We start from the raw sequence: 24525 nt of genomic DNA, 5'->3' as shown, positions 1-24525 counted from the left end.
ATTCATTTATCTGAAATATTTTTAACCCACACTTCATCATAACAGGGTGCAATTAAAAACACGCACACACATTAAAATCAGGAACTGCAATAAACCAAAGCATGACTACAAATAAGAGGAGCAGATAAAACTGCAGCAGAATCAATAGCAGCAATAATGGTCAAAATCCCAGCCAAGATAGTTAAGCCCCATAAAAATCTGCAGGAGTAGGAGAGGTTTCAACTGGCGCCGAAAATTCATCAGAGTCAGTGCCAGCATCGTATATCAACATATCATAATATTTTAGTGATTTCTTATTTGTTTTACTTATATTCTGCTCTGCCCCATGGGCTTACAGCGTCTTACAGCAGCTTTTCTAAATCCCAATACAACACTCCTGAATGCTGCATTCAAATGAAATTTTAAAGATTTGCGCTGCAGGCATTGGCACTGTCTTTGGATTGACCTAAGTAGCGCACAGTACTTAGGGACAGCGACAAACATCACTGCCCCATAAGGAGGCCCCTGAAAAATGCTCCCACAAGCCAGCAGTGGCTGAAATATCTGAAATCCTTTTACTGCACGGATGGTGCCAACAGCATGGAAAGCCTCCAAACTGGTTTGAGCCGCTGCCAGGAACGTGTGACGCTGGCAGGAAATCTCTCCGTACACACGGTAAGCAGATTTCAAATGTTATAGCCCTTGTATGAAGTGCTACCACGACATAAAAACGTTTTCCGGCAGCCTCCATAAAATGGGCATTCTATTTGACTCGGTGCATCAGGATACTTTCATGCATACAACTGTTTGCAAATTACCCAGGGTAGAGATTAGTCTGTAAAAATCCAATGTGTACATAAGCCATACAGAGAAACAGAAGCAATTCCTGGAGAGAGAAAAAACCTTATTCAGTCGTCATTCCTCCCAACTCAGTTCTAATCAAGACGGGAGAGAGGAGAGTTGGGGTGATCTCACCAGTCCCTCCCACTGCATTCCTGATTGTTGATTCCCTGCAGTCCTCTGTGTGTTCAGGTCCCCACATGAATAGAATGCAGTGGAGGTCCCCAGATGATTAGAACCAGGAACATGCAGTGTTGTAAAGCATGCAGGGAGCCAACAGGAGTAGAGCATGCTAGAGAAATTCAGCTTGAATGCATGGATGGCTTAAGGGTTGACCCACTGAGAATACAAGGGCAGGGAATAGGCCAATGATCGAAGAACTTCCTGACAGTAAGAGCTGTTCGACAGTGGAATTTGCTGCCAAGGAGTGTGGTGGAGTCTCCTTCTTTGGAGGTCTTTAAGCAGAGGCTTGACAACCATATGTCAGGAGTGCTCTGATGGTGTTTCCTGCTTGGCAGGGGGTTGGACTCAATGGCCCTTGTGGTCTATTCCAACTCTATGATTCTATGATCACACCTCCACTCACGCACCCACCCTTGGATGACTGGAATCACAGGATGTTGAACAACCAAACAGATACAGAATGTGTTCTAAAGCCACTTCACAATCATTCTGCAGCTGGGTAGAAGCTGCACCATGGCTTTTGCCCATGCTACCACATGGCAGGAGCTTTCATTGCAGCTTGTTCTCATTAGTGTCTTTCTTCAGGAGTACTACAGTGCTAGCAGTACTGCTTGGGCAGTGTGTATGGAGGTCCTAGGCTGCCCAGACGACAAGACCCCACTCTCAGCTTTGCTGATGTGATCCAAAGGAAAGGAGACCAATATGTTTGGCACCGGCTTGGCTGCAGGAGCTGCTGGAAGGAGGCGTACAAGGGACTCAACTCCATATTTGTGTAGGGTTTACTCATTAGCCTTTTCTTCTCCTGAAGATATTCCACAAGGTGGTGGAAGTTTAGGATCAGAGTTTCCCTTCTCCTAGTTGGGCTACTATCTCAGGTTGATGAGGCTTATCTGCCCCTCACTTCCCTCTAGAAAACACACAGAAACCACCTTCTTGACCATTGGACCCACTATTAGTTTTGTCCACTCAATCCTCTGGAGCCTGTTTTCATATGCAGGAGAAGGTCCTAACTCACCAAGGGTTTGAGACCCAGTGGCTACCCTCACCTGGTTTAGCCAACCAATTGAAGCTTTTCCCAGTGTGTGGCCACTATCCCATGTTGACAGCTTCTAGGAGCCACAGATGAAAACTGAGTGCACGTGGTAGAGGTCCTAATTTGTGGTATAGGGGGTCAAAATTCAAAAATGACCCCCACCCCATGCCCTGGAAACTGCCCATCACTAAACAGGATCAACAACATTTGCCACCACTTCTAGTTTCCATGGCTGTTCAGTGAGATGGTTCCTACATCCCCAACATCTACTGAAAGAAATAATTTTACCAGCATCTGTGGCTGAAGACTGTGGGAGGAAAACAAAATAACAAACTGCCAAAGTAGGCAGCACATTGTGAAATAATCTATTATGTGTTTTTCCCCCAGACCTGGCAGAGCACTTTCTGTTTCTATGTAATTGTTTTTAAACTGTGTAATTTTCTTTGATGTTGCTACAAAGCAAGAAACCCTGAAGTGAATGGAACTGGGGAAAAAAGTCACAACTCATTCACTGTAGCTTCATCTGAAGTACCTTTGCATCTTTAAGTACCTAAGTACCACAAAAACAGCTGTAGTGGCTCTCACAAAATGCCACCATAATACAGATTTGAGTTCTGAAAATAACTATGTTGTTGGGGTGCTGTTGTTGTTCTGTGTGGAGGGGGTCATTCACAGCCAATGTGAGCAAGCAGGTGCCAGGTGATAGGGTGGCTGGCATGCCCAACTAAAGAGTTTTTAAAAAATTCATTTTAGGAGAAGGTCTGCAGCTGAGTGGTAGAGCACTCATTTTGTACGCAAAAGATCTCAAGTCCAGTCCTTGGCATTTCTACAGAAACGAATGAGGTGGAATAATGTAATGCCGATGTAATTTGTGTAATTTCACCACAACAAGATGAATAACATAATTCTGGGTGAAAGTCGGATTGTGGTAGAACCGAAACAGTGCTGCTTGCACTGAATATAGGGCAGAATGGAAAACGATGCCTTCTTACAGCCCTACTTCAGACTTGCAGGACTGACACTGTTTTTTTTTAATTTTTATAAAAAAAAATTCATCAGAGCCTAGAGAGGGCTGAATGCCTCAGAATTAAGGAACATGTTACCTCTGAACACATGGTCAGGAATTTCCTCCTAGGACATAAACCGAGCTCACAGTCCTGTAACATAAAAGTTCACTCCAAGTTCCCCTCAAGCTTTCTTCATCTCAACAGCATAGTTCTGAAGGAAAAATCTTCCTTTGGGAAGAAGGGTGGAATATAAATTGAATGAATTTATAAATAAAGCCTTTAGAGCTTGATACATGTGGAAATCCTGCTTGGCCCAGGATTCCCTATGTTGGAATAATCAACAGTCCTTAATTAACACCCACTGGACTGTGGGGGGGGGGGGAGCTACTAAATGGTTAGTGTATCTGTGAAAGGGTAGCTGGGTAGCCATTGTGAATTGTGAGTTTACTTTCTCTTTCATCTTGCCTCTTTGCTTCTGCTGCAACCAGTAATGAATGAATGATTGTTGCTATTTTTTTACTGCCTTGTCTGTGAATTTGCAGACCTTTAGAGAAAATATTGAACAACTTGTAATACCTCTGTACATTTACATTTCATGAAAGATATCAATTCAAGGAGTGCAAGGTAATATAATATGAGTCTGGGGTTTACTAACTCTTTCCCCCCAATGGGAATCCTGTTTTCCCCACAACATTTAGCAGGTGAAGTTTCCTGGTGTGGAGATGTAGCAAAAAGCTTCAGTTTCTACATTTTGTGCCTATATAGGCAGTTGCTACCGTTTCCTTTGTCAAGGGGATTTTTTTTTTTTTTTTTTGCCAACTGCACACCAGCCCCAACAAATTATTATCATTTTCTTAAACATAAAACAACCCACAAGGAGAAAAATAAAAGCCTAAACTGCCCTTACAATTTTCAAAAGGAGCGACATTGCTGCTTGTGAACTGAAACAAACCCACTTTATCAGTTGATGCTAATTAAACAAGAAGACATGACAAGAGGGGCCTATCAGGCAGATTATGGCACCTTGAGTGCATTGTGAAGCATAGTGCCGAAAGCTGTGTGTCAGCAGCCACCCGAGAACGGCAATAAGCCTCCCTGAAATTCACTGCCTCAAATCCCTTGTACCATAATGAAATGGAAACGATAAAGATAAGGCTAAAAGGATCTACCACGGCATTTGCTGCGCTTGGGGATGCTGCATAAGCCTTGCTCATTATCAGCTGCAGTACGACTGGAGAAAGGCACATTTGTGTTACTAATTCATAAAACTAAGTGAAAGAGTCGACCACAAATTCTGCCGTGTCCGTAATTCCAGGATTACTGCATTCAAAGAGGCTCTGTGGAGCTCAGAAACGTAGAGTTACTAGAATATTACGAGTTGCACATGGGCTGATTTGTTCAAGTTTAAATGAGGCCTGAATCTGGGCTGGACCTGAGCAGATCATTGAAACATATATGTTATAAATATGGAAGCAGAAAGACCCCGCCCCCCTTGCCTTTCATACAGTATGGAGTCATGATGCTCTGGGCAGGTACAAATAAGTATTTGGAATAATGAAACCGTGAGCACTTTAAGGGGAAGAGTTTGTTTCTTAGTGGCAAGTATCTGTTTTGTCTGCAGAAGGTCCCTGGTCTCCAAGTAAGACTGGGAAAGACCCTTGCCTGAACTCCTGGAGAACTGCTGCCAGTTCATGTATACCCTCCAACATTCCTCAGATGAAGATAGGAACATGAGAGCCAGTGTGGTGCAGCGGTTAAGAGCAGTAGACTTGTAATCTGGTGAACCGGGTTCGTGTCCCCGCTCCTCCACATGCAGCTGCTGGGTGACCTTGGGCTAGTCACACTTCTCTGAAGTCTCTCAGCCCCACTCACCTCACAGAGTGTTTGTTGTGGGGAGGAAGGGAAAGGAGATTGTTAGCTGCTTTGAGACTCCTTAAAGGGGAGTGAAAGGCGGGATATCAAATCCAAACTCTTCTTCATCGTCCAAACATTTCTCATTCTCCCGTAACTGACCATCCTCAGCCCCCCATTCCCCGCATCCAAGGAACATTTCCTATCAGAAGAAGGGCAGGTGCCACCAACGGGACACAGCACACATGCCATCCACTGTCCTGAGAAAACCCCTTAATCCCAATTTTATCTTATTCTTTGGTAGATTTCCAAAAAGAGAAACACAAACCAATAAATATATCTTCAGAGGTTTCCAAAACAGTGCAGTTTGGAATGGTTTGGTCTGCCATCTTTATTTAAAATGGCTCACCTTCCACAGAACACATTCCTCTTTGTTTATATCCTTCTTAAACTGTAGAACCAAGAACTTGGCATAGTACTCCAGGTGAGGTCTGTACCACTACATGTTGTGAGCTGGCTGCAATACTTCTCTTGATACAGCTTAGAATTTCCTTGACTGGTTTAGCCTCCTCAATCCTCGTATCCGGCTTGCTGCTTACTGAGCACTCTAGATCCTTTTCTTACATTCTGCTGTCAAGCCAGATGTCACCCATCCTGATTCTGCTTACCAAACTGCAGAACATGATTGGCATTTCCCCCTTTCTGCTAAATGACATCACCTAGCAGCAACGCAACAAGACTGTTTTGAACAATGACGGGCTGGCTGGCATCGAAGAGGATCAATGCTCAACATGAGAAAGTGAAGCCTTACCATGGCAGGTCTACGATGCTGTTCAGTGTTAACCCTCTGGGACAGAAGCAGCAAATGCTTTCCTTCAGCTCATGATGCTCTGCATGGCATGCTTTATTGCTCGGCTATTTGCAAAGTGAAGAACACTGTTTTATAGCATGGCAATTGGAACACCTAGGTGGGAAATCTTTCCTTGGCAGAGTACTGTACTAAAAGCAGGAACATAACTCCTCTGAACACAATATCCAACCTATCCTTAACCTTATTCACTGACACTGAAACACAATATACTCATTTCTCCTTGGAAAACAGCCCATTTCTATAGGTGGCAGCTGACTAACAGTTTTGATATATTTATTTTATGCCTTTCACCCTTTCTTTTCCTAAGCAAAGGAGGGTAGGGTGCTTTTTTGGGGGGGGGAGTAGAAAGGCTAGCATAAGACAGCACACTAAGACACTTGACTGCATATTCTGGCATTGCAGGGGGTTGGACTAGATCAGGCAACCCCAAACTCAGTCCTCCAGCTGTTTTGGAACTGCAACTCCCATCATCCCTAGCTAACAGGACCAGTGGTCAGGGATGATGGGAGTTGTAGTCCCAAAACAGCTGGGGATGCCTGGACTAGATGACCCTTGAGGTCCCTTCCAACTCTACACTTCTGTGATTCCAAAATTTTTAGAAAATTTTAACCAGAAATAAAACTTAAAAACACACACCTATTTAATCTGACATTCTGCCACACAGTAGGTACAAAGCTTCTATTTGGCACAATACCTCTGATCTCTCATGAACATCATTCTCTTAAGAATATACATTTTTGGAACTGAAAGGTCGAGGAGTTCAGTAGCTCCCATCACTTGTCCATCACTTGCCTTGCAACCACTGGCGCCCTACCTGGTGTACTTGCCACCATCAGAGCTGCTGGGTGGTAGATTTTACAAGGCGCAAGGCTGTTGATGCCAGGCATTGCATGTTTGGGAATCTTACATGGTGGCCCTCCACTGTGGAACAGAGCAAAGCATTGGCTCAGCTCCCATAATAAGTAGCACCACAGGTAAAACACTTTGGGAGAAGGAGGCAAGAACATAAGAAAAGCCCAGGTGGATCAGGCCAAAGGCCCATCTAGTCTAGCATCCTGTTCACACAGTGGCCCACCAGATGTCTATGAGAGGCCTGCGAGCAGGATCAGAGTGCCACAGTGCCCTAAAGTGAGTAATTGGCAGTAAGCAGCAGTGCCATGTGGGGCTCTGGTGGCTGTGGCTGGAGCACTCTGATAGTGGTAGGGTGGGGGTAGCAACTAGCAGCAACAGTTGATGGGATGGGCTGAGGCCCAGCAGCAACATCATGCTGAGGGCCAGCCAGTGATGACACAGCCCAATACAATCGCTCAAAAAGCCACAGTTGCCACTGAATGCCCAAAGCAATTCAATACATGGTGGTTGGCAGTCCCATGACTTGAGTTTACGCATAGCAGTTAAGCAAAGTTTGAGTCCCAAAGCCACAATTTCTAGAGGCCCTTCCTGAGATGCTGGGTTTACAGGTATGATTCACTCCAGGTAGTTAAGTTCTGACAGGTTTGGAAATATGTAAACCACCAGTGTTCATTGATCATGTGAAGAGATAAAACCCTCTTCACGTGCTTTGTAGATGTTTACCCAGGATATTTTCATGTTGTCAGTTTAAATTTATGTATGCAGCATTTGAATAGGAGAGCAATCAAGATTGATTTCTGTTCTGTATCACATGGCCTACATTTTGTAAGTGGACAAGGGAAATGCACTGAAACTTGAACAGAAGGAGGAATGAAGCTTTTTAAAGAGAGATTCTGTACCCACAAACCCGTGTTTACAGAGATAGATTGTTACTGCATCACAACACCAGGATGAGTAATGAACACTCTACTGGCCCAGGTAAGGTATGTAACTTGGAGCAATTGCCAACCACTCTTACTCTCTGAATCTTTTGCTCTGGTGCACTGTATGGCCTTAATTCAGCCTTTGCCAACCTGGCACATGGGCTGACTGGGGATGATAGGAATTGTGGTTTATATTACCTGGAGGGCACCAAGTTAGCAAAGGCTGCCTTAATATCTCAAGTCAAGTAGTGACAAGATCTTAGTTGGGGTTTTTTATGGCAGCATTTTGACACCCCCTGCCTATTGTGGGATGGGCACTTATACATCACCAAAATAATGAAATATATTGGTATAAAATTTGCATACGCTGATCTATGTTTATAGACACACGTTTGGAAATAATTGCCACAATTTAAATAGATATTAAAAGAAAAACTCACCATAGTGGATAGATGGATAGTGGGGGGGACCTGTTAGGTGTCCTGTGGGCAGGGTTGGATTTAGGTTTGATGAGGCCCTAAGCTACTGAAGGGAATGGGGCCCTTTATATGTCCAGCTGTCCTTTGTCAACAACAAATTGTTGCTGTTTTTGTTTGTTGAATATATGCTATATGGTAATTTATGGACCTAATAGGTACCTGTTGTCTTTGTCCATGGAGTTTTCTTGGCAGGGATACTGGAGTGGCTTGCCGGTTCCTGCTCCATGTGGATCACGTTTGGTCAAAACTCTCCACTATGACCTGTCTATCTTGGGTGGCCCTGCACGGCATAGCTCATAGCTTCTCTGAGTTATTCAAGCCCCTTCACCACATCAAACCTATCCATTTTTAAGGAAATCAGCCCTGAGTGCTCACTGGAAGGACAGATCGTGAAGCTGAGGCTCCAATACTTTGGCCACCTCATGAGAAGAGAAGACTCCCTGGAAAAGACCCTGATGTTGGGAAAGATTGAGGGCACAAGGAGAAGGGGACGACAGAGGACGAGATGGTTGGACAGTGTTCTCGAAGCTACGAACATGAGTTTGACCAAACTGCGGGAGGCAGTGGAAGACAGGAGTGCCTGGCGTGCTCTGGACCATGGGGTCACAAAGAGTTGGACACGACTAAACAAGTAAACAACAACAACAACAACAACAACAGGTATCTAAAGCCATTTGCACATAACAGATAGGAGCCTACACAACACAAAACACTGTTGCTGTATGTAGGTTTTATTTTATTTGCTTTTTATCTTATATTTTGGAAATGTACATCCAGTGTTTTTTCCCCCTTTAATTTTGGGGGGTCGCCCAAGAGAGTGGGGCCTGAAGCTATAGCTTGTTAGCATATACATAAATCCAGCACTGCCTGTAGGGTTGCTTTGTCTGCTGGCCAGATGTACTAACTGTTGGTAGGCAACCATTCTGATGGTTCTTAAACCAGACTGGGAACAGCAGCCCTTCAACAGAGGATGCCTTCACACAGAGGTCTGTGAAGTGGGACACATGGCCACCCTAGCCTGGTGGGAGGTAATTTAAGCAAGAACAGGGCTACCTATGGATCTTGCAGCTCAGGTCTCAGTACACAGGAATAGGCCATCACATGCACTTCACAATATAAGAGGTGAAATGGAGCTATGTTCCTGCACACTCTTCTAATCTAAAATTGAAAATCTATCATGAAACAGGAGAAAAGGAAAATATTTCTGTGAATTCAATCCAATTCAAGCTGCTCTGTTCCATCATGTACGAAATACATTCTTCATGCAAATTTCCCCAAATAGTCTACAGCAGAGCAACTTATCTCCCCCCCCCCCCAATTCTTTAGCATTCAGTAGAAAACTGTCCATAGCACAAAGTAATTTACCAAACCTGGAATGAATACCAAAGTTTATAGCAGAAAGCATGTTCAGAATTTAGTGAGTGAAGAATGAAGCATTTAAGTCTAAACTTTCTTTTGAGGGCTTTGTAGCCTTAAGAGAAGTAGGGGAGAAATCCTTTTCCACCCGCAAGAAATGCTATATGCCAGACATAGCTTTCCCTGAGAATCCTGCCTGCAGGAAAAGTTGGAGCTTCTGGATATTAATAAAATGAAGACGATATTTGTCCTTGGGGGGTGAAGCATATATATTAACAGATTACGTTCTTCACTTTCCAAAAGTTTTTTAAAAAAAGAAATAAAAAGATTAACACTCCAGTGTTAAAAACGAAATCAAAGACTAGAGAGCACCTTTTCCTACTAGAGATTCTTGAGCCATTTGAATCTCTGAAACAGAATTTTATCTGTCTGTCAGATTGTGTCTGTATGTTCATAAGCAAGTACAATATAAATTACATCAGCAAAATAAAGTCTGCATGAATAATGGACAAACTAAAAGCCACTTCAAAGCAGGGCTGCAGCAATATTGCCTAGAGAATGATGCTTGTTATCCCAATACCTACTTGGTATGAAATCAATTTTAAGAAATAAATACATTTGATACCAAACTCTTCCAATTTGGCTGTGACATGCTGGGAGTTCTGTACTGTGGTTTTTTGGGGTTTTGTTTTTGTTTTGGAAAAGATGGGAGAACGTGGCAGAAGGAGGAGTACAGAGGGCAAAAAACCCAGTGGATGCGAGGGATTAACATCGCCTCCATTCACTGCTTCTCTTCTTAAAATGGCAGCTTCACTCCACCCCTGTTTTGTACATTTGACAAGAATCACAGAAGGGGGTGCTCATATATTTTTTTAAAAAAAATTACGGAAAGAGTTTCCATAAGTAACAAAAGTACATTCAGTGTCTCTGTTTTTAAATCATAGAATTCTTCATGCAAATCAATTACTGTAAGTTTGAGACATTTTTTGTTGTAGGCAATGTGAGGTTGAAGGGAAAAGGGAGGGGAGGGGGGAGAGAGGAGAAAGGGGAGGGGAAGGGCGGGAGAGAGACATTGAACTTTCATTCTTTGCATAGTATATGGGTGGAGTTTTTTTGCCAGTGTCACGTGGATAGGTGTCTATTTTGTTGCTAAGCATGTAATTGTGCCATGAAGAAAAGAAAAAAATGACAAGTGTTATTTTTTAAAAAATAAAGCAACACATATTTCCTTAACTCTCGTACACACAAACACATACTTAAAAGTAAAAAACAACAACTGACAACTAGTCTTTGGGCACACTCATTCTGGAGTGCAGTTTTACCTACTGTGTAAAACTATTAACCCACCCTAGATTCAGTCGCCTACATTTAATTTTTTTAACTGTTTGTCCACTTTGAAAACAACACAGGAGTATTGCATTCAAAATAACCAGCATTGTCTGTACAATATATTATTCTGATAGCCTCGTTGCCTTCACAAATGTTAGTTCCACTTCTACTGTTCTATAATAAATGGTTGCAGCTGTTGCCATGGCAATTCATTTTTTAAGTGTCAAAGTGAAGACATGAAAAGCAGCTGCTATCGCAAGAGCACCACATAAATCCAGATGTGGATTGTCTTCTCATTTCTAGCAGTGATGACACAACAAATCCCTGATTTGGCCTCTGTATAATGCGACTGGATATTCTGATCCAAACTTCAAATCAAAAATCAAAGCAGTGAGGAAAGTTTTCAAGCTCCTTTTATTTTCTTTTTATTTATCAAATAAAATACCCCCTCCCCGCACACATTTTGAAAGGCCATAGATTGTTTAATTAGCCAAAGGCTTGGGTGAAGAGGAATGTTTATGACTGGTACCTAAAGATATGTTACAGGCAGAGCAATGAAAACTATAGGAAGCCTGTGTAATTTACTCTGGGGTAATTATGTGGGTACAACTTACCCCTATTCCAAATTCCATTCAGGAGCAGAACTACTGCCAGCCTTTGGAATAGAGTTTGACTCACACCAGATTTCTTGTCAGTGTATGTTTCACTGGGTTGCTAGATCAGGTGACTAAACTGAAAGGGGTTTGCAATTGATTTATGTCTGCCCCTGCTCTCTTCTACCCCCAGGACATCCCTATTTGGTGACTTCTCCCAGCCTTGGCTCAGATGGCTTCAGCTGAGCCCTGTCTGAGCTGGCATGGAGGACTTATGCCAAGACTTATGCCAATGTATCTCTGGCTGAGCCAAGATGAAGGATTAGAGCTGGCATAGCCCAGGTTCAGCCAGAGATGTGCCTCTTCCAAACTCCATCCATCCTGACAGAGCTTGGGTTTGAACTGTTCCTTAAAGAACTGATGCCAGGGATATAGGATGTTGGGGCACAAACTTGCAAGAATTAGAACACTGTACTTGGGGTAACCAGGTTTCAGTTTTGTCTGTGACTTGTGAAACCATGGGTTTTCTTCAATTTTGTAAAACTCACAAACTTCTATTCCATCTACTGTTGATTTTTAAGCATTCTAGGCACGAAAACAGTATTTTGACTTTAATTCACCCTAGATTATTAGGAGTCGAAGGTCTTGCTATGTGTCATTTGGAAAGTAAATCTCCTAGGCTTGCAATGAAAGTTTTCAATTTAACCTTTGGTCTTTAAGCCATGCAGCGCTAATGATCACCATGCAGATAACACACAGGCAGGCTTCTGACTATTTTTTAGGCTTATGATTTCAATGAAGTACAAAGGCAGATCCCTAATCTGATGTTTATTTCCTTTCAATGTGTTTTCTTCAATACCTGCTTTTAAATGGAAAACCAGAAAAACATTCCTAGGAAGCTCATTCCTTAGCTTTGTACTTGAAAGGAATGAAAACATTGTTATCTCTTCATTCTGGATTCTGATCAGTTCAGGAACACACAAATGACATACCTGTAAACCTAAAGTATCCAGACCAAAAACTGCAAAACAACATGAATCCATGCACAGAAGTTCTATGACCTTCATCAACATCATCAGCATCATTGTTATCATAATAATGCAGTAACAATCACTTGACATTACTCGGGAAGAATAGAAATAATATACACTATCTTACTAAGCCTTTCCATTACAGTGGTACCTCAAGTTAAGTACTTAATTCGTTCTGGAGGTCCGTACTTAACCTGAAACTGTTCTTAACCTGAAGCACCACTTTAGCTAATGGGGCCTCCTGCTGCTGCCACGCCCCTGGAGCACAATTTCTGTTCTCATCCTGAAGCAAAGTTCTTAATCTGAAGCACTATTTCTGGGTTAGCGGAGTCTGCAACCTGAAGCGTATGTAACCTGAAGCGTATGTAACCCAAGGTACCACTGTAGTCCTCTTCCTGTACGCCACTATCTTCCCCTCTAAACCAGTTGCTGGTTTCTCCTAAACCCTCCAGAGTAGACTTGGTGGGTGAGCAGGTGGGCATGCAGAGAAAGGGAAAGGAAGTGCCACAGTATAGTCGAAATTTTTGCACTACTTGTTGCATGCCACCCACTGCAACAAAGGAGATCTAGACTGTATAACCAGTTGGTGAAGCTGAAAATATTTTATTTATGACACCTTCAACTATCCACAATCTTTCCCACTGTGCCCAGCAAGAGCTCATACTGAACATTTCCCTGGCCCCTCTTTCTTTTCGACTGTGCTAGTGGGTGATCTGTAGAACAATGTGAAAGATAAACTCCTTCACAGGACTTGCTTGCTGATGAGCTGCTTAAACTGAGATTCAGAATGAAAATGTCATATGTGTGACAATGACACTATTTTGTGTGTGTGTGTGTGGGGGGGGGGGAGATCAGAGCAACAAGAGGGGTTGCCTCCGACAGCAGAATTCTGGATAGATTCAGAGGATGGAGGTGAAGTGGGCCCCACTTACGAGTTTGAAGTCGAAGATCATGGATGAAACAAGCTTTGAACACTTGAACATCCCGCCTCTTGCTATTAGAGATGCGCCTCATCTAATCAACTCAAGATGACAATATAATACGTGTTTCTCCTTGTTTTGATATAAAGCTCCCCCCACATCCTGACTCCAAGTAAAATGTCACGGGGGCATACTTTTCAGAATATTGAAAAGAAAGAATGTTTGTGGAATTCAAGCACTCCTAAGTTCACAGACAAGTGTAGCATCATTTATGCTAATTTTGAACACTGCACTTCAGAGAGGATTGCCATTGGTGGGAGAAGAATGAATCGTAACAGAAAGCTTGCTCTGTACCTGTGCTAGTGTATTCATTCAAGAAGACTGGCAAACCTTTATGAGTATTTACTTCCAGAAGCAGGTCTTTGGTAAAGAGCTCACTGGAGAGGACTAATTAAACATGACTGAAGAACACTTCAAGGTCCTGTGGACCTGTGTGAACAATGCTAAACAGAATTAAACTCCACACACAATTATCTTGCTCTTGGAAAAGCTGCCATATTCACTGGAGAAAGGTTATTTGGAAAAGCAAAACAAAATCTGGAAAGACTTAAAAACAGGAGAGGAAAATGAGAGGGGGTGGAGATCTTCTCCCCAAACAATCTGAGATAAAGCAGTGTGTACTTTAGTTCTGAAGTGTTCCCAGTAGAAATCTCTGAAATGAGGCATCTTTGATGTCAACACGGTCACTTGTGCTAAATAATTGACTTTTGGAAGTGATTTGCAAGCCTCGCAAAGCAGTGCTCCTAATTTTGAGCTAGCAAATTCATATTTTTCAGTGTTATCAATCTATTTGTGGATAAGTGGATGGAAATACCTGTGCACTGGTATGATTTGATAGGACATGACAACTGCAGGCATTCCCAGATGATTTGAGCTAAGTTACAGTTTCATACATCCCTGAGGGCAAACTCTATGACAGAACTCTCTGAAATCCATTCGGGTTTAACAGGCAAGCGAACCAGCAACACAGGGCTATGCATTTACATGTTATTTAGATATATAATCTGATGTATTCAGAAGGTTCGATATCCTAAGCAATTGTGTAATGACAGATTAGGAGTGAATATAAGGTATCCGGTAACAATCTAATTAAAATGGCTGAAGCATAACAAATGAAACAACCATAAACCTAATACAATATTGTCCCTCAAAGCTTCTGAGAAAAATAAAACCGGCAAATGAAATACACCGGTTTAGTTTGCATATCACAAAAATGTATGCTATTGCTTATATTTGATAATGGCAATGAGGGAGTGGTTTCCAAATCAACGAATTGAGATGCTTAGCTGTTCTGGATAGGGCTGCACTCCTTCTGAAGGACCAGGTACATAGTCTGGGGAGAAATGGTAGATTGATCATTGTCATGAGAGTTCCAAGTGACAATTATGGCATGGAGTGCTAATTACCAATTTTGGTTGTGTAATGGATTTAGGGATTGCTCGTGCGTAATTTGCCGCCACTCCTGGCTAGGTTACCTGGTTAACCCTTTCTGACTGAACAGCCTCCAGCATCGTGACTGCCTCAGTCGCTAGCAGAATCCGTCAGTGGGCGTTTCTTAAACCTTTTTCAGCATAAAAGCTGTTTGACTCCAAGTCTCCTCCTACTCTCTCTGCGCGGAAGTCTTCTGCGCAGAGAGGGTGTGGGTAGCGGAGGACCCATGCTCTCCTCGCTGGTCTCTGGCGAGGAGTCCTGGAGCCCCCTTGCCGATTCTCCCATCTGCCCCCCTTTATCCCTGGTGTTATGCTCATTTCCTTCCCCAGCTGATGAGCTGCCTCTCTCCCTGCTTGGCCCTTCTCCAGCATCGCTTGGGAGCCTTGCCTCCGCCTCTGGCTCCGATGTCAGTTCCCTGACAGTTTGGAATGACAGATGCACCAATTCCTGAACTGGCATAGACTGAGGTCCATGAATTGGTAGCCTCACATCTGTATTACTGTAACACACTATTTGTGCTGCTGACCTCTCCCAGCAGCTACAGTCACAGCAGTGAATGGCGCATCTGGCCATGCACATATTATACTGGTACTTAGGAATCTGCATTAGTTACCTATGTATCTGTCCAATAATGTCAATTGCATTCTTCAATATTTCTTATAGACATAAGAGAAACAGGTGTTCTCTTCCCATCCCTTCCCATTCCCCATTTGGATTGTGTTGGGCAGGCATTATATGTTCCCCAAAGCAGGTGGTAAAGGAACACACTAAGAAGTCATTAGTAATTGCTACCAGTGTCTGTAAACAGGGATGGGAACACAGTTGGCCCATGAAGCTTCAGTTGTGCAGGCCTAACCTAGAGACTAACTCATATGCAAGGCTAGGGCATGGATAATGTGAGATGCTGGGCTTGCTTATTCTTTCTTATGAAACATACCTTATATGTTTGATTCACAGACTCATGCAAATGGAAGGGACCCCAGAGATTATATTATCATGTACATTTTCCTGAGACAGGTCTTCCTTCCATCTAAAACATTTGTGGGAGGCTACTTCTTACCCTCTTCCGCATTTCCAAAATCCACATCTTCCCTAGGTAGTTGATTCCACTGTGGATTTTTTATATTTAGAAAGAATGGATATAGTTAATTGTTCTGAGATCTTTTGAAATATTTATAGCATATCAATATGTCACCCCTCTCTTCTCTTCATCCTGTCTAAGTGTATTTAGGATCAACACACTGTAGAAGAATAGCAACTGACTTTACTGAGAGCAAGCATAATGAGCTCCTCAGTCTTTCTTGCAATGGCTTTCTCTGTACCTATTTGAAGGTCTCCTTTGAATCCTTGTCAGTTTGTTGTCATTTGGCTTGAAATGCAAGAATGAACAGGAGTACCGCAAAACAGAAAGAAAGTTGAGTAGTTCCTGAGACTTTGAGTGCGTCTAGGTATCATGTTTATCGAGCATTCATCCTGATTCATTTGAGGGAAAGTGAGATGACATTGGCTATTTAATGAGCAGTCATCCCAATTCATTTGATGAGAGGCTGGGCACATCAAAGCAAGTGTTATCCTTCACTTTCCAATGATTTTGCCTGTCACTTTCCACATCACACAAAGGTCAATAGTTGGGGAAGGTGAGTTTCTTGTGCAAGATCTCTCAATCTGCTTTAACTGCAAGGCCTGAATTTGCCAGAAGGTGAATAACTGCCATGTCAAAACAGCAACAGTCTGGAAGCACCCTTGGGTGTGACGTTCCTGTTAATAAAACTGGAGAGGTGTGAAAATTCACAGATTAAAAAAAGCAATACAGTGGTACCTCAGGTTAAGTACTTAATTTGTTCCGGAGGTCCGTACTTAACCTGAAACTGTTCTTAACCTGAAGCACCACTTTAGCTAATGGGGCCTCCTGCTGCCGCCGCGCTGCCGGAGCACAATTTCTGTTCTCATCCTGAAGCAAAGTTCTTAACCTGAAGCACTATTTCTGGGTTAGCGGAGTCTGTAACCTGAAGCGTATGTAACCTGAGGTACCACTGTATTGGGATAGTGCAACCTCTTAGTGATGCTATTACAGATGCTTCCTATCCGTCTACTACTGATGGAAAGGAAAGTAGTGTCTTCCTTACAGCTTAACACATGCCCTACTGTAACAGAGCTTCATCAATGTGCTTTTCCTGTTAATAGTATTGTTCTAGACATCTGTGTGCAGTATGGACAATTCCCTATTATTATTAGTGGCAGGGTGTGTGTGTATGTTGCTAAATACGTAAAAGACTCTGGACACAAGTCCATGACACAAATTTGCATATGCTAATATATGTGTACAGGTGACACTGCACTTTGTACTATAGCCAGTCAAACTGTATGCAAAGTAAAAAAAAAAAAAGTTTTCAAAAAAGAGGGAAGGGGCAGAAGATCTGTGGCCTAGCACAAAAGACGTGGGCTTTGGTAACCTGTGGGTCATCTTCTAGTAATGTCCCTGGTTAGTGGATATATTAAGTGCAGGAGCAAACTTTGAAATTGCTGTGAAGAGGTAAAACCATTTCACATTTTTATAAGCAAAGAAAACAAGAAAAGGCAAGGTTTTATGTCTCTTGTTGTTAATCTCAGTGGGTGGTGTTGATGAGTTAGACCCAAACTAGATGTGACATATAGTTGTTTGTATCTTTCTGGACACACTTTGGCAAAACTAAAATCAGCTCTGGGAGGTTCTGAGGGGAAGCAAAGGAACACTGTATTGGTGAGCTGATGAGAAAGGCTTGCCCCTACACCTAGCATTCCTTCGGTTAAATGTACAGTCTCCTAAAACGCTCTCTGTATCCTAAAGCTTTCTCTCTCTGTCTCTCTGTTAGGAAAAAGACACACCTGGCTGCATATCAGGTATAGATAGAATCTTAGATTCTGTGACCTCATTCTCAAGTTAATGATAAGTAGAACCTGGATTAGTGCAAACAAGTGGGCTCCTGAAGGGCAGGTTGATTATGAAATCCAGATATAACATTTCAAAGATAAATGTTACTCCTGTGCTGATTAAAATAAAAAGAGTAGTCACTTTGGATAAATCTTGTGATATTCCATCCAAAGCCAGCTCAGCTCTCATGATTGCAAGGTGAATGGATGTACTTCAACTAGTAGTAAAAAAAACATAGAAAGTACAATCCAGGGTCACTAAAAATGTATTATTTTCATATGACAATATGCAGTACTGTCCCACATGCTAAACGTTTGGAAGGAGCGAAAGTATCTCCAGCAAAGCAATACATCAGAAATACCAACGTTGTTGCAAAAATCTTGCAATTCTGTTGAAGAAAGGAATGCTACACAATACCAAGGTTTCAAGGGCAGCCATAAACCCTGGATCTTTGGCAGTGCTGAACTGAAATTCAGTATGTCACACAAACAGCAGCTGGATAATATCATGTATTCAAGAACATGACCAAGACTTTTGCAGCAGCCTCTACATATTATTTTCCTTACCAGTTTACACACTCCAGATATTTTCTCTTCCTGACATTTTGCCCATGCCTAACATTTCAGATTATCTTGCCTAACAAAAACAGAGCCAGTGGCATTCCTAAAACATTAAATTTTGATTAATGAAGAACTTAGCTTGTAGAGAACATTTTTAAGCTAAGTAAATGTAGGTTAATTGCTACTGAATTCATTCTAGCCAGCCTTTTGATCATGTAGTTCATACAGTGAATGGTTAAGGCTGGCTAAACTAGCTATAAGCCCCATTGGATTTACTTATGAGTAGGATTGTGTTGTAACAGAGGAATTTTTTTAAATGCACTGCTTAGACTTCCCCAGCTTTCAAAGTGTCAGAAATTTAGCCTCATATAATCACCATGTTTGGTGCTAGGGGTTCAGACCATAGAGTAAGTTGTTTTGCCAGACTTGAGTAGGTTGCACCCCTCTCCTTGAGTGAGGGAGGATCAGAAAATTTTCTTTGTCAACTCTTTTCCACCATGTGAATCTGAACAGACCAGATGGCTCCAAGCTCAGGCTGTGTGTTTAGAAACATTTTTAACCAAGCTATGTAACTAGGTTTTCTGCCTGAGTTTTTCTTGCTGCTGTATGGAAAAAACACATGAATCTGACCTTTGATGCGTTTGTAAGTAAACCTACACTTTAATTTGCTGCATGTTTTGTAATTTTAAATATTTGCTTGGGCTCTCTGACTGGGAGAGTGCTTGTCCCACACCTGAATCTAGGGATCAAGAGAAATTCTTGACTAAACCTAATCATAAACCGATGCAAAAAGTATTTGAACAGTAGAGATTCCAACTGCATTTGGTGATTATGAAAACATTCCAGGTTAATTATTTCACAATTTAATATATGGAACAATAGTAGAGTATGAGAACATGCCTAATACAAAACAAGGCAACTGTTGAGTGAAAGCCTTTGTTTCACTTGTTTTAATGACATTTTGGGGAAATGAGCTGGGGAGTTTGTCTTATATATAACTGTTTATTTGTAGCTATAACGAAAACACAAAAATTCGACTATTTCTTTTTTTAAAAAAAAACCCTATGAGACTACCTGGCATATTGGATTTCTTTTTTCCCTTTTCTTTTTTTAGTACAGGCGTGTACTGCAAATCAAAGAAGGAATCTTCTTCACTATCAGAATTTTCAGGGTGAAAATATAAGAGCAAATACCTGATACCATGTAAGGTATGAGAATAATGAATTAGATGGACTGGTATAAGTCTGAGCCATTTATATTATCTTAAGCAACAGGCTTGTCAAACACAGCAGTGTCTTCTTGATAAGTCAGGAAAACAAATAGTCATAATTGTTATCGGATGTCAAGTGTATTTTAAAAATAATAATGGCATACTGTCATTTCTATGAGCTAGAGATAACAGAAATATTTCCTCAGCCTTTACAAAAGTGATTTCTTCTTATCTAATGGGAATTTTACTCCCCAAAGTCTTGCAAATCAGTTATCTTATATAAACTGTCACTTGTCTAGTCTGTGCAGAAATGTCCTCTTTAGGTTTGCAGAGACCACATGATTACATTATATTTAGTTGGGATCCAAATAATTAGTTCTCCATATATGGAAGGCAACTTTGGACTTGTGTTGCTCAGATAGAAACTCGGATAAACTCTCCTAAGCCACATGGCTTTAATGTGAGTTGAGAAACCCAACTTGGCCATGTAAAAGATAACCAGCCCTTTGTTTGCTGCACTTAGATTTAACGTACGTGAGGCTGAAATAGAAAAAAGTTTCTATTTTTCCGAGTGGTTTAATTCTAAGTATGACATAACATAACTGTGCTGGTCCCGTGGGCTAACCAAGAGGCGAGGTCCGAGTCCAGTCTGAGGTCAAAGGTGCAGTATGGAGGCAGTCTGTAAAAGCTGAAGCTGGATGCAGGGCAGGTAGTTGGGTGAGGTCAGGAGTTCTGGCAGGTAAGCAGGACAGGGTTCCAGCAGGAACTGACAACCAATGAAGTTGCTTCCGCAACTTGGGACTGGGGCTGACTGGCTTTTATCTGCCCCGAGGCACAGGGCGGGCCCAATCCTCAGGCGACTCGCCTCTCCTGGCCTGGAGGCGAGCACTCCTCCTGCGGGAACTTAGTTCCCTCCGCCTCTCTGCCCTGAGCCTCTGCAGCTCAGGAGAGGCTGGAGGGTTACCGGACCCAGAGGCAACCTCAGCTTCCTCTGACGGGGCTGAGAGTGGAGCACCTGCAGACAATGGGTCCTCCATCACCTCAGGAGCCAGAGCAGACTCAGCTGGTGCCTGCATCTGAGGATCCAGCACAGGTGAGGACCCTTCAGGCTCATGCCCCAGCCCCGGCTCAGCTGGTTCCGGAGGCGGGGAATCCTGTGCAGGCTGGGATTCCTCAGGTTCAGCATCCGAATCCGAATCCCAGGCCATCACAATAACTCTGTCACAAGTGCCCCTGTCCTTATTCCATGTCTGTGGGAAGCGGGGGGTTATTGTTTTGCTTTTTAAAAATTATTTACTTGTTTTTATTCTGTATTTTATTCTGTAAACCGTCCTGAGACCTTATGATGAAGGGAGGTATTTAATCTAATAAATAATAGACATAAATAATAATTGGCTGTTGCTTGTAGAGGCAATGCTTTGATTATCAACCTGATTTTTTATGGTTCTCCACAAGGCCCCAGGGCAGGTTTCAGCAATTCGACAATACAACATTAATAACAATTTGAGATAAATTACAGTCACAAGAATAGGGTGGGTCTGAAAAAATGTAGTTCTCATGTGTCAAAGGCTAGGGCAAAGAGGTATGAATCCAGCATATGATTGACACTACAAAAAGGAAGGTGCCAGACATACTTCTGGGGGCAGGGAATCCCACAACTTAGGGGTCACCAAAGGGAGTTCCCTCTCCTGGGCCTCCAGCTCCCAAACCTTCAAGGAACAGCTCTGCTGGTCTTAACACTTGAGAGGGCCTATAGGGAAGGCAGTGGTCTTTCCTATTTTGGGGCGCTGCAGTAATTTATGGTTTTAAACACTAATGTGAGGACCTTGAATTGGGCCTGGGGAAAAACTGGCAACCAGCACAGCTGTTTTAAAATAAAGTTATGAGAGTTCTAAATGGAAGCCCAGAGAGCAATCTAGCTGCTGAATTTTGTTAAGGCTTTTAAGAACAGTTTATTAAGACTTTCTGTGTCAAGGAAAAACATTTTCTAGCTGTTGCATAGTGTACCAGTTTAAGTCTCCAAGTTGCCTTCAAGGGCCTCCCCAAGCCATTGCAATAATTGGTTCTGAAAATGACCAGAGTATGGAATACTGTTGCCAAGTAAACTATGACCAAAAAAGGCAGTGGTTGGTGAAGCACTCATAGCTGGAAACTGATACTCCAATCCTCCAATGACAATGTTTGTTGTTGTTGTTGTTGTTGTTGTTGTTGTTGTTATTATCAGTGCTTCTTGAGGCGGTATGCGCTGGTACACCATCCTGCCATCTCTTCCCCTGCATTACAGATTCACACGGCCGTCTTACAATTGCCAAAACGCCTTCCAGGAAGGTACCTGATGATCATAAAAAAGGTTGGACCAGAGCAGAGGTGCTTTGGTGCAACCCTTTTATGATTCTCAGGCAAGCTCCTGGAAGATGCTTTGCCAAACTGCTTCTGGGAGACTGTGCCTACTGCCATGGGAAATGGCGGAGGTGGTAGACAAAGGTGCAAGGGGGGAGTGAGTGGATGGATGGGCAGGAAAGCGGCAGTGGTTGGATGGTGGTGGGGTGCATGTGAGCAGGTAAAGGTGGGGGGACGGACGGGAGGGCATGGTGAGTACAGGCACCATCATAAAGCACTGACGATTATAGCCATTATGGATTGTAGCCACCAATAGCCTTTTCCTGCATAAATTTGACCAGTTCTAGTTACAGGTAGATTGCTGTGTTGGTCTGCCGTAGTCGAAACAAAATAAAATAAATGACAGTTCTCTTTCTCAAGCTCTGGGAGGAAGACCTTTCATTGCCTACAGACAGCCACCCAATCTTAAACAACTCCTCACCCGCAATAATACAACAACCAGACTTAACATGGACACTGGTACCAGAGCCTGCGATAAACCCAGATGCCAACTTTGCTGCCACATACACCCGGACAACACCATTACTGGCCCCAACAACATCAATCATACCATCACAGGACTATTTAATTACTCATCTTCTAATGTTGTGTATGCCATCAAATGCCAACAGTGCCCTTCAGCTCTCTATATTGGACAAACAGGCCAAACCCTATGCCAAAGGATAAATGGACATAAATCTGATATCAGGAATCACAAGACAGAGAAACCAGTAGGAGAACATTTCAAACTCCCAGGACATTCTATATAAGATCTCAAAGTAGTTGTCTTATTACACAAGAATTTCAGAAATAGACTGGAAAGAGAAGTTGCTGAATTGCAACTTATTACCAAACTTAAAACCATGGAGAGACCTGGTCTGAATAGAGACATTGGATTATTATCTCATTATACATGGTAAAGCTATTTTTAGCCATCTCACCCCTTTCTTTTTCCTGTAAGACCAATTGCGGTCATTAACAGTCATCAACAGGTTTACCACACCTATCAGCCAATCACCCATTCCCACCACCCTTCTGAGTAATACCCCTCCCCACCCTCTCACCATATATAAGGGTCTGGTGACTTCTGCTTCAGTGTATCTGAAGAAGTGTGCATGCACACGAAAGCTCATAACAATAACTAACTTAGTTGGCCTCTAAGGTGCTACTGGAGGGATTTATTTTTATTTATTTATTTTGTTTTGTTTTGACCAGTTCTGCTTTAAGGCCATCCAGACTGGCAGCCATCACTGCCTCCTGTAGGAATGAGTTGCATAGTTTAACCGTATGCCATGGGTTTATCTGTCCTGAATCTTCCAATATCCAGCTTTATTGAATGCCCAAGAATTCTAGTATTATGAGAGAAGCTTTAAGGCCTCCTAGCTCCAGTGCTTTTTTTCCTGGGGGTATGCAGGGGTACACATACCCCTAAACATCTTGTGAATCTAAGTTTGGCCCCATTGAGGGCAGTATTTCAATATGAGTAGGAAAATGAGAGCACCCCTAATTTTTTTTTTAGAAAAAAGCACTGCCTAGCCCCACCCCTAACCAACATGTGATTTTTGTGCAACAGCTGTATGCATGTAGCCTAGGATCTCTGTGCAAAGACTGGTCCAAGGGTGGAGGGCAGGGGTGGAGCGGGCAGCTGTAATCCCAATTCCACTCCCAACCCCATTGCATTGATTTTTTCTTTAACAAGAATGAAATTAAACTGTAGAAACCATACTGAAATTGCAACAGTTGTTTTCATAATAGACCAATAGTTGTGTCCTCACTTGGAGATCTGCATGGGAGGGCAATCCTCACCAATTGTGAGGTGAATTCAGCACCCAGTATCATGGGCTGTCCCTTAAATCTGCTAGATGACATCGGAAGGGATCGTTGCCTTAGGAGAGTGAGAAAAATTCTCAGGGATGACTCTTACCCCGGCCATCACCTCTTTAATCTTCTACCCTTGGGCAGGAGATATAGAAGTACAATCAGTTGTACCAACAGGCTAAAAAATAGCTTCTATCCGTGGGCTGTTAGGCTGTTGAACAAAAAATAACATAGCGAAATTGACTTGTGAGGTGGTGTGTTGTTTGATAAGAGATTGAGTGTTGGTGGGGGGAAGGCTTGCTTAATTTCATTGTACACAGGTTGTACAATGACAATAAAGGTATCATCATCATCATCATCATCATCATCATCATTATGCCTGCTCCTGCAGGATCACTGTGGGGCTTCAGAGCCCTCTGTCAATGAAGGATCTCTGGTGACATATTTTTTCCAAGTCAAAACAGACTTCCCATTGAAGGGCACTGGATTCAGCTGGCTAGCCTGTGTGCAGAGATCTTTCCTTATATCTTGTGATTACAGAACTTGATTATAATTTCTCTTGATCATTCTTTGCTCCAGGAGGTGAGAGTAGGAAATCTGAGGGTCCATTCAATATCCATATCAGTCAGCGGTAGCTCAGGGCTCCATTCTGCTATCCAGCCCCTCTCAGAACTCAGTCACATTTGTGCCCTCTATCTCCGTCAAGACCTTTCACATGCAGGCTCAATCCGCACACATTTATTTCTCAAATCCCTTTCCCATCTATCGGTTAAAATAGATAGTATAAAACCTGCATCTACTACTGCTGCTGCTTCATTTATTTTGGAAGATACTTCATCTAAATATTTTCTAAGTGAGGGCAGAGGATATAGCTACCCATTCCATTCCCATTTCTTTCTTTAAAGATGG

The 24525-nt window shown here is 42.5% G+C and overlaps 1 protein-coding gene and 1 pseudogene across 1 annotated transcript in view; one reads left to right on the top strand and one right to left on the bottom strand.

Annotated features, from left to right (window-relative positions):
- The window catches only part of SLC9A9 (solute carrier family 9 member A9), a 258450-nt gene that overhangs the window by 158404 nt on the left and 75521 nt on the right, over positions 1 to 24525 (bottom strand). The gene's annotated exons all lie outside the window — the stretch shown is intronic.
- Positions 18587 to 22841, top strand: LOC144327989 (uncharacterized; annotated as a pseudogene).

Source organism: Podarcis muralis, chromosome 6 (genome assembly GCF_964188315.1).
Source record: "Podarcis muralis chromosome 6, rPodMur119.hap1.1, whole genome shotgun sequence".
Classification (NCBI taxonomy): domain Eukaryota; kingdom Metazoa; phylum Chordata; class Lepidosauria; order Squamata; family Lacertidae; genus Podarcis; species Podarcis muralis.
The sequence above is the reverse complement of the archived record's forward strand: the minus strand, read 5'-3'. Positions and strand labels throughout refer to the sequence as shown.